Below are 9,589 nucleotides of genomic sequence, written 5' to 3'. Positions count from 1 at the left end.
GGGGGGGTGGCGGGGGGTTGGGAGTAGGGGGAGGGAGGAGTGTCTTTTTTTTTTAAGTATTCCAAATGTAGCAGGAGGAGCATTTCACTTGAAGTCAGAAGACCTGGATTTAAACCCCAGCTTCATCACTAATTTCTCTGTGTGACTCTGCACAGATTTTTTTAATTTCTCTGAGCCTTTTTTTTCTTCGTCTATAAAATGAGAATAGTAGTATCTACTGTATATTGTCATTATGAAGATTAAATGAGATAACATACATATAAAACCATCACATGGTTTTATATTAAAGCATTAATAAATACACAATGTGTTATTTTTAGAGCATAATTATTATCCCATCACAACCCTCTGTGAGAAACATCAATTGAGTTTAAAATTTCCTTCAAGTGTTCCGTTCAGGGAGTTAAAAGGATGCCTCTTGACTTCAACAGTTGAAGCACAGTGCTTCCTTTAATCTCTGCAGCAATGCTTTGAAGCTGATTTTGTTATTCCTAGCTTTCCAGATTAGGAAACTGAGTCTGAGGATTTCAGTAACTTATTCAAGGTCAGTGCGATCTCAATCTCAATGTTGGTACTGTGCCATCCTAGTAACTTGGAAAATCACTTATTTTCTCTATGTCCCAAGGCCCTTGTGGGTAACTAGAAATAAGCATTTGCTCTCGCCATCTAAATGAGAAAAATGTGAGAACAGCGGACTTGTCCACCACAGCTTAACCCCAGGGATTCCCATTCCTGGAGTCCAAATGGAGACCCCCATACTACCTTCCCCAACTGTAACAAGAGAACTTTCATTTGTACTTTGGAAGGAATTGTGGTGACAAGCAGTTAAGTATTTTATGGAATCAGTATTGAGCTCTGAATTCTTGCGTAATAGTTGTTTTCATGATAAATTGCTTCATGTAATTGTTGGCTCAGCCACCACTTCCTCTTTGGATTCTTTACAACTATCAGTGAGGTTTTAATCAGTGATTGATTGCAGTTTCTGTCACATGACTTCTCTTTGAATTACTCAGTTATTGTCTTCTCCACGCTGGAAGAACTTAACACCTATACTGCTTTCTGGGAGTTATTTTGCAGAATACATATTATATAATACGTGGTTTTGAAGGTAATGTACAACTCTGGAAAGACCTCTACATTCTTTCAAATAGTACAGGTCTGTTTCTTCTGCTGAGTTCATTTTGCTTTAGAAGTATTGTGGTAGCACTAGTAGGAGTCCAGGACTGAGTGAGATAATATATGCAGAGCATTTAGCACAGACCTGGCACTATATGTCAGCAGCTACTGCTACTGTTATAGTCTCAGTCATTTTATCACAGTCTTATCAGATAGTTCAGAGGGTAGAGCTCAGAAACTCAATCACAGAAGTGTTACTTTCCCAATGGTGTGAATAGTGGGAGATCCGAATTCAAATGGCAAATAAATAATTACAGTGAAAGGTCTTAGATACTAGAAGGAAAATCACATTCATCTTGTTCTTCTCCTTTAAAAGTAAGCCAAAAGCAGTGACTATAAGCTGGACTTCCTTAAGACCTGAAGCTTCTTGTTTTTATAATTTGTTGATCATTGTGTAATTAGAGTCAAAATCAGGTAGGCAGCGTTAGTTTAAGTTCAAAAGTACCAGATATGCATGGAGCTTTTCTACAGGATTGTATTCCTCTACCATTAAAATATTTTATTTTAAAATATAATTTAAATTTCTATAGTTACATCTTAATGATAGAAAGTATGTACATAATTCTATTAAAGAAGGCATGCCTTGTGGATCTCATGTCATGGCTACCCAAATCAACAATATTACCACCTAGTGGCCGCTGAGCCAAACTGCAAACACACGATCCTCGAGACCCACAAAGAGTTCTAGTGCCTTGTCTCAGTGGCTAAAAGTGATTGAAAAAGTCAGTAAACAGCACTAGAGTAAACAACTTTAACTATCCTTGATAACTGTTAATTACCAGAACATTCAAACTCTGCTTTCTAGGAGATGGGAGAATGATGAGACTTTTAAAAGTTGCAAGCTGAAACTAGAGACTGTGATCAATTCTTTAATCCTTTTATGAATGTTTTGAATTGAGAAGAAATATATAAACCTTTCTCTACTACTGTTTATATTTTAGTTTTGATTGACCTCTACTATTTTTCTTCTGAAAATTTAAGAATGTATATTCGAATAGATCATAACTGTTTTTAGCAGAGATAAGCAATGGTTTTTCACTATAGGAAATATGCAACGTAAGTTCACGTCCTTTCATAAATTTAGCAAAATTTAAGTGCTTAGTTTCTTGAAGTGCTGGTCCTTGATAGCACATCCTCACTCCACCTCGGAATCTGGCACCAGAACCTTGTTTTTTACCACTTCCCTTCTACCCCTAGAATCTACCAACTTGTTGACATTCAAATTATTCATCAAAATTAACAAACCATCTGCCTACTGAGCTCATCACACCATCCCAGTTCCTTGCTGAAATAAACGAAATGTGGAGTGAGTAATTATAATAATTCTAGGGGAGTGTAATATATGCAAGTTGGTAATGCAGAAATCTGCGAAAAAAATCTATTTGAAATTTTTATTCTTCCCAGGAGGGCACTATTCTCTCCTTAATATCTTCCCTTCAGTTTCATGATTCTAGGATTAAGCATAATTGCTAACATAATATTATGTGCGTGATCATCTGCTTTCTTAAACTTAAGCTTCCTCTGGCATTGGTTCCTAGTCTGTAGTCATAGCTGTGGCATTAATTGTAATTTGTCTGAGCTTCATATGGTGAAATAGGTTCCAACATGTTGACCGCAATTAGTGGAGATTGATAGTCCTGGGTAAGATTCAAGGGATGGGTTTTGTATCTCCTTCAGAATGTTTTCTTGTTGTTTCTGTTATAGTTTCCTGGGAGACTCCAGTGAAAAGAAGGTTGGCTTTAGAATTACACAAACCTGAGTTCAAATCCCTTCCCTAACTGTCTGACCTTGAGAAATTTACTCAAAGATAGAGATAATAACACCAATGCCATAAAGTTGTTTTGATAATCAAATCAGCTAACATATGTCATCCACCTAGTCAGATATATAACCGTTTCAACTGTTCATTAAATATTAGTTTAGCTCTTACTATGTTCTAGAGATGGTGCTACCGCCAATGGTACAATGGTGAACAAAATGAACACAGTCTTTGCCTCTGGAACTTATATTTGCCAGTAGTGATTATAGCCTGTGGGCATCAGGAATCCTTAGGGTATATTCTGGTTATCTGTTGATGCATAAGCAATACTTCAAAACTTAGTAGCTTGAAACAATAATTTATTACTCTCTCTCACGACTCTGTTTATTTACTAAACTCAACTGGGTGGTTCTCACTCTGGGTTTCCCATGCAATTGGTCAAGAGGTAGATGGATTTGGAATCATCTGAAACTTCTTCATAGACATATCTGGATCATGAGCTGGGATGGATGGCAGAGATGTGGATCGGCTGGACATCTCCTACTCCATGCAGTCTCTCCATGTCCCTTGGGCTTCCTCACAGCATGGTGGCCGTAGGTTAGTTAGTTAGTTACATAGTGGCTGGCTCTTTCCAGAGCAACTGTTCCCCCCAAAAGGAAGCAGAAACTGCTAATCCTCTTAAAGGCTAGAGATAAAACATTGTGTCACTTTTGGTTAAAGAAGTCACCGGCCAGCCCAATTTCAAGAGTGGAGCAACAGACTTCACCTCTCTGTGGAGAGCAGTGCCAATATACAAGGAAGGGAAGGATCGATGGTGGCCATCCTGGAGGCAAGCTGCCGCAGTGTTTAATTGATTGTTCCTCGGTTTAATGTGCTTTGATATCTAGACTCTTAACTAGTAGGTTCTGGCTTTTACTGGACTTAATCTATCAAGATTTGCAAAGTTGACCATTAGTGTTTGCCCTAGGAAAAGGGATCCATATTATCTCTAGGGGTTAGATAAATAACAAATGTGTTTATTCTGGTCCTTGTAACTTCTTCAGGACATATAGCATTTGCAGGGAATGGAATTTAATCATTCTCTTCAATCTCTGTCTAAAGAAAAGTCCTTATTTTGTATTACTGTATGGGAAGAGATAAACACCCTAAAAAAAAAAATAGCCTCACAAACACACCTTACCAAGTGACTCACGTGTTATACACCCATTTTGGCACATGAGAACCATCACCATCAGCCATGATATCTTTCCTGGGTGGGACTCAATATAAAGCCCCATTTGCTGCAGTTTCTATTCTACTTCTTTTGAGAGATTTTCCTTGGAGTTGGAGCCCCAACAAATCAATCCCCGGATAACTCAACACTGTAAACTTGACATGAGGAAGATTCTCCTCTGTCTTTTTCCCTAGGGACAAATGGCCTTTAACCTACTCTCCTAGGTTAACTCTCCTAGGTGCTTTCTTACAAGTTTATAATCTTCTTACTTTAAATATTGTTCAGTGCATTAAAAAAAAAAAAAAAACACCACCGCCAACAACAACAGAAGTCAACTTTCCCAGCGCAGGCATGAGAGGAAAGAGAAAGCTTAAGCTGCTACCTTCTTATTGTCACTATAAATAATTGATTTAAGGTCTGAATTTAACTATTTTTACTTTTGAAGGAATAAATTATCAGAAAGTTGACAAAATTGGGGAACTAAGGTATTTCCTTTCTGTACTCTTGCCTTAATAAAATTGTTCACTGTAAAGCCCAGTGGTAAGTTTTGCATGCATTTCCAGTAGATTACGACTTGCTGTCTAGTCCCTCGGTGGACAGGTTAGTGATGGGCACTCTGCTCCACTGCTAGAAAAGCATTTGCTGGCATATTTTGATCCAATATGAATCCATAGAGTTGAGTTTCCCACCCCACCCCAAAAAGGGTAAGGAATGTTTTAAAAACAGATTTATAAAGACTCTTCTTAGCTACAGCAGGCGGTTTTGGTCATGTGGGATCAGGATCTACCAGTTTTCTATTTCTTAAAATATGGATAAGAAACCAGAATCTAGAAGTTATATTAAAGTTCTGAGTTTTGATTACATGTTCCAGGTAATCAGTTTGAAACAACACCTGTCTTAATTTAAATAATGACGTTGTTCCCTAGGATTTATGTAACCTCTTTTTAGGGACATACTGCATTTACTTTGAGATTAGAACATCATGTGTGCGTGCTTGCGTGTGTGTGTGTGAGTGTGTGTGTGTGTGTCTATATATAATTTTTTCTCAAAAATATCAACTGGACAACATCCAAGAAGGATCTAAGAATGAACAAACTAGGAAAGTAGCCTAGATTATTTCCCACAAACTGTGATAATCCAAATTCATCTAAGATCAATGAGCTGTCAGGAAAAAGGAAAAAGAAATTCCAAGCAAATATATCTAAACTAATAGCCAAAAGGATAAAAAAAACCACTGGCTGGATAAACTGTGATAAATGGTGGTGGTTTGTTTGTTTTTAGATTTTGTTCCTATGTGTAAGTTCCTCTTTGAGAAACAGTTTCTGCGTAATACAAATCTTTTGTACTGTGTGACACTCCTGTCCATGTGTGTCTTCCAAAGATTAGGGAGGGTGGGGTGAGGAGTCATCTTTTCTTTTCTAAACAACTATTTCTCACACTGTTTTAGACTTAACCACTTGTATGCGTTCTCTTTCCTGCATTCCAGTTGTCTAACATTACAGTCCACTTATTGCTCTATATGAATGGGACATGCAAATCCATTGGCACAACTTACTCTTGTGTTTGTGCCATTCAGGTACATTCTTCTTCCCTCTTGGGTGGCTGTCCTAGTCAACCCAGAGGTTGCTACACCGCCCCAACAACTGCCTCTTTACCCAAGTAGCCATCTTTGCCATTGTGCTAATTGAAGTAACCAAGCCTCCTGGATCCCGTAACTTGCCTGCACATGGAATCTCACATGTCTGGAATGCCTTTCACACAGCTACTATACTTTTGAAGCAAAATGGTTTTAGTCATTTGTATGCAGTTGTCTGCAGAGATTAGAGGCTGCAGCCATGGTGTTAACCCCTTAATAATATTTTTAAGGCGCTCATACCAAGTGCTCCCACTCTTCTACTAGTGATCTGGGAGAAAATGGAGCTACCACAAGGCAGACATTCAAATAATGTGATAGCTTCTCCTGAGACCGTGATAATCCTAAAGGTGACCTAGTCTTCTGCCCTCTCGCTACCATAGCTGCTCCTGTAGTAGAGTCTACGCCATATGGATGCTCACTAATGGCTAGGACACAGCAGTGACAAGAGGAAAGCTGATGGATGAATGGCATGCTAAGCTGGGACGGCTAAGTTTTGCCTGCAGATCTCAGACTGTCACTCAACCCACCCTGCTTTGGATTCTCGGGCCGTGGTACTCCTCCCCAGGAGGGTTGGTCCCTTCTTGGATTTGTTCAACACTAATTTATTAAGTTTCTAACATGTGACACTCTAAATGCCCAGAGGGCAAAATTTGAAATTTGGTCATCTTGGCCTTTGTGTGTCTCCCTCGCTTACATATACAGTCTTCAGTGGACCCATTGTGAGTTCTAGATAATTAGAAGCCACAATATTTGGTTGCGCCCCACTTCATGGCCATACTGCTGCACATTCTCAATAACTATGGGCTAGGCAGTACAGAGATACATTTTTCTTTTTAAAGCCAATTCTCATTTTGAGGAAAAATAGGTCTTCAAGAGAATCCTCTCAGTTCTCTTTCCAGGACTCTGATCGGCGCCAGGCATTAACTTCCACAGTCAGCCAAGGGTGTAACTGAGCGGTCTGGTTCTCTTGTCTCAAGAAACCAACCTTCTGATGTAGGTGAAGAAAAAAATACATAGACTATGTTAGGAGTTGCTAATCATTCTAACAACCATAGTCATTTTTTGGCCAATGTCTCCTCGCATCTAGAGTCCTGCTATGGAACCCGGAGGCTTCCAGTCCTTGTCCTCAAGTAGCTCACATTTTAGTTTAGGAGACAAGGAGGACACTAAAATGGTGAGCAGTTAGCCACATGATATAGCAAATGTTAAGTATCAAGCAAAATCTGAAAGGGCAGAGAAGTTCACTTGAACAGAATTGTCTTAGCTGCAGAAGCCGTGGTAGTTAGCTTGCTGTTGACACTCTCTTATTGATTCTTGTATCTAAATATCTCAAAATTTCCTGACCTCAGGAATTGGGGTGGTAGGTGGATAGAAGGCAGAAAGTGGTCAACTTAATGTTACTTAGGGAAAGCCAGCTGCTCGAACCCATCTTTGCTCTGCTCACTGGTCCCTGACTTTGATCTGGAGTTGTGTTCCCATTAGAGTTCTGCATGCTCCTCCTCTGTCACATATGACAAGCTCCCTCTCCTCCCTACCCCCAGTTTGGTCCAATTTCAAGGGAAATGAGCTGTTTGTCCAGTCACCATCTCTGGGCTGTGTAAACAAGTGGATGGGCAATTAGTGGCTCTGTCAGAGCCTTGGCCCACTGCTCTGCTTGCACAAATGAAGAATCATCACTCATCTTTTGGACTGTAGTCATATAAGCATGAGATAATAGGGACCGCTTGGCTTTGGAGATTTCTTCATGCTGTTTAGATTTCAGACTTCGTGTCAAAATCCTATTGTTCAAGCATTTTTGGCAACGGCAACCACTGCCACTCAACTCATTTGGGAAAAAAAAAATAATTTAGATTCTGTTGCCTTGATTTTTTTATTAAACCGTTTTTGTTTTTTTTTAACGAGCAGGAAATAGGACTGAAACATAGAGATCTGTAGGTAATATCTTTCCTTAATTAGCCAAATGCTGACAAGAGAGGTCACTCGGTTGATCACAGTTTTTTCTTTGCCTTTTGGAGCAGCTGTGTGTGTTGTACATACAGACTGGGGACCAAGAATGGGCTGGAGCCTCCTGGGCTGCTCAGCCACCCGTGACCTTGTCAAACATGCAGTCAGGTCACTTCTAACCCCAGGACTGCTGTCATTTGTGTTTACTTGGGAATTTTACCCTGGCCTGTGTATTTCTTCTTGGATTCAAAATGCCCAGAGGCTTTGTGGAGGGCTCCCCCAAGTTTACCATTTGTCTCTTCTTGAGTTGCACAGAAATCAGACCCCAGTTCCTGTTCCCAGCAAAATCCAATGGAACGGTATTCCCTTTGTTCTTTCTTCAGACGTTGGCATCGCCTCCTCAGGTTTTTTTCCTCTCTCTCCTTCTGCTTTTAATTTTCTTTTCTCTCTTACCTCAGTTTTCTCTGCCTTCTTTCATAGCTTTGTTTTCTCTCTGCTTCCCCCCTTCCCACCTTATGTTCTTCAGATTCTTTTTTATTCAAGAATCACTCTCTTTGACCAGTGTCATTCCAATCATTCCAGTCCTTGTTTCTGTTTCCTAACTACTTTCCTTCTTCCATTCATTCATTTCCCAGCCATCCACTTCCACCTCCAGATTGAGGGTATTTCTGTTTTACGCTAGGTAGAGGAAAGAGCACTCTGTGATCCTTTCAGCATGACGACTGTGGAAGTGGTCATCTTTTCCCCCATTTTACCTTAGGACAGGCATCTGTTGATGGGCAAGGAAGCACCAGAGAGCACATCCAATTTTCTGTGACCAATCAAAACTATTCTTTTTCATTTGTTCATTCAGCACTTTTAGGCCATCCACAGTGTATGATGCCCTGAGAAAAAATGATGAATCAGATACAGATTCTAGCTTTGAAGACCCTGACACAGTCTTACTCTACCTTTCAGTAGCATTCGATAGAGCTGATCAACCCATCCTTTAGAAAACTCCTTCTTGAAGCTTTATCAGCATTTTCTTTTGTCCCCTTTCTACTCCATGAGTGTTTCTCAGTCTTCTATGTTGGGTCCTCATATTCTTGATCTTTAAACTTTGGAGGGCTTTAAGACTCAATCCATGTATTTCTTCTCTCTCTGGCTCTACTCACTTACCAGGTGATCTCATCAAGGCTTTAAATAACCATCTTTATTCTAATGACTCCCAAATTTATATCTCTAGCCCATACCTCTCCTCTGGACTCCAGATTTGTATATGTTCTCTGTTGCTTGTTCAATGTCTTCACTTGGGTGCCAAATTAGCATCTCACACTTGGTGTCTAAAACTAAACTTTGATTTCCCCACTTCACTCCATCGCCTTCACACATCTGCTTTCCCCTAGTAAATGGAACTGCTGTTCTTCAAAATGCTCAAGCCAAAAATCTTGGAAACTCACACTCTTTTTTTTTTTTTATCTCTCACTTCACAACCCATCTATCAGCAAATCCTGTCAGCTCTTCCTTCAGAATATATCCAGAATCTGACAACTTCCCTCCACGTCTCTTGCTACTACAGATTCAAGCCATCATCATTTCTCACTTGGACTGTTGTAATAGCTTTTAACTGGTCTATTTGTTTCTAGCCTTTCCCCTCCAATCCTTTTTAAAGTAATATAAGATTAGGTCACTCATTTTCTTAAAACCCTCCAGACACTCCTTATTTCGATCATCATAAAATTCAAAATCCTTATTAAGCCTATAAGGCTCTATTTGATCTGACTCCCATCACCTTACTCTAGTCAATTTTTACCACTTTTTGCCTCTTCTCTCTAACATCCTTAGCCTTCCTGCTGCTTTTTTTAGCCTAGCCAGCATATTT

The 9,589-nt window shown here is 39.6% G+C and overlaps 1 protein-coding gene across 1 annotated transcript in view; it reads left to right on the top strand.

Moving 5' to 3' along the window:
* LOC102882001 (formin-1) overlaps positions 1 to 9,589 on the top strand; it is a 250,661-nt gene that overhangs the window by 179,568 nt on the left and 61,504 nt on the right.

Source organism: Pteropus alecto, unplaced genomic scaffold, assembly GCF_000325575.1.
Source record: "Pteropus alecto unplaced genomic scaffold, ASM32557v1 scaffold86, whole genome shotgun sequence".
Classification (NCBI taxonomy): Eukaryota; Metazoa; Chordata; class Mammalia; order Chiroptera; family Pteropodidae; genus Pteropus; species Pteropus alecto.
This window is presented reverse-complemented; position numbering and strand designations above follow the sequence as displayed.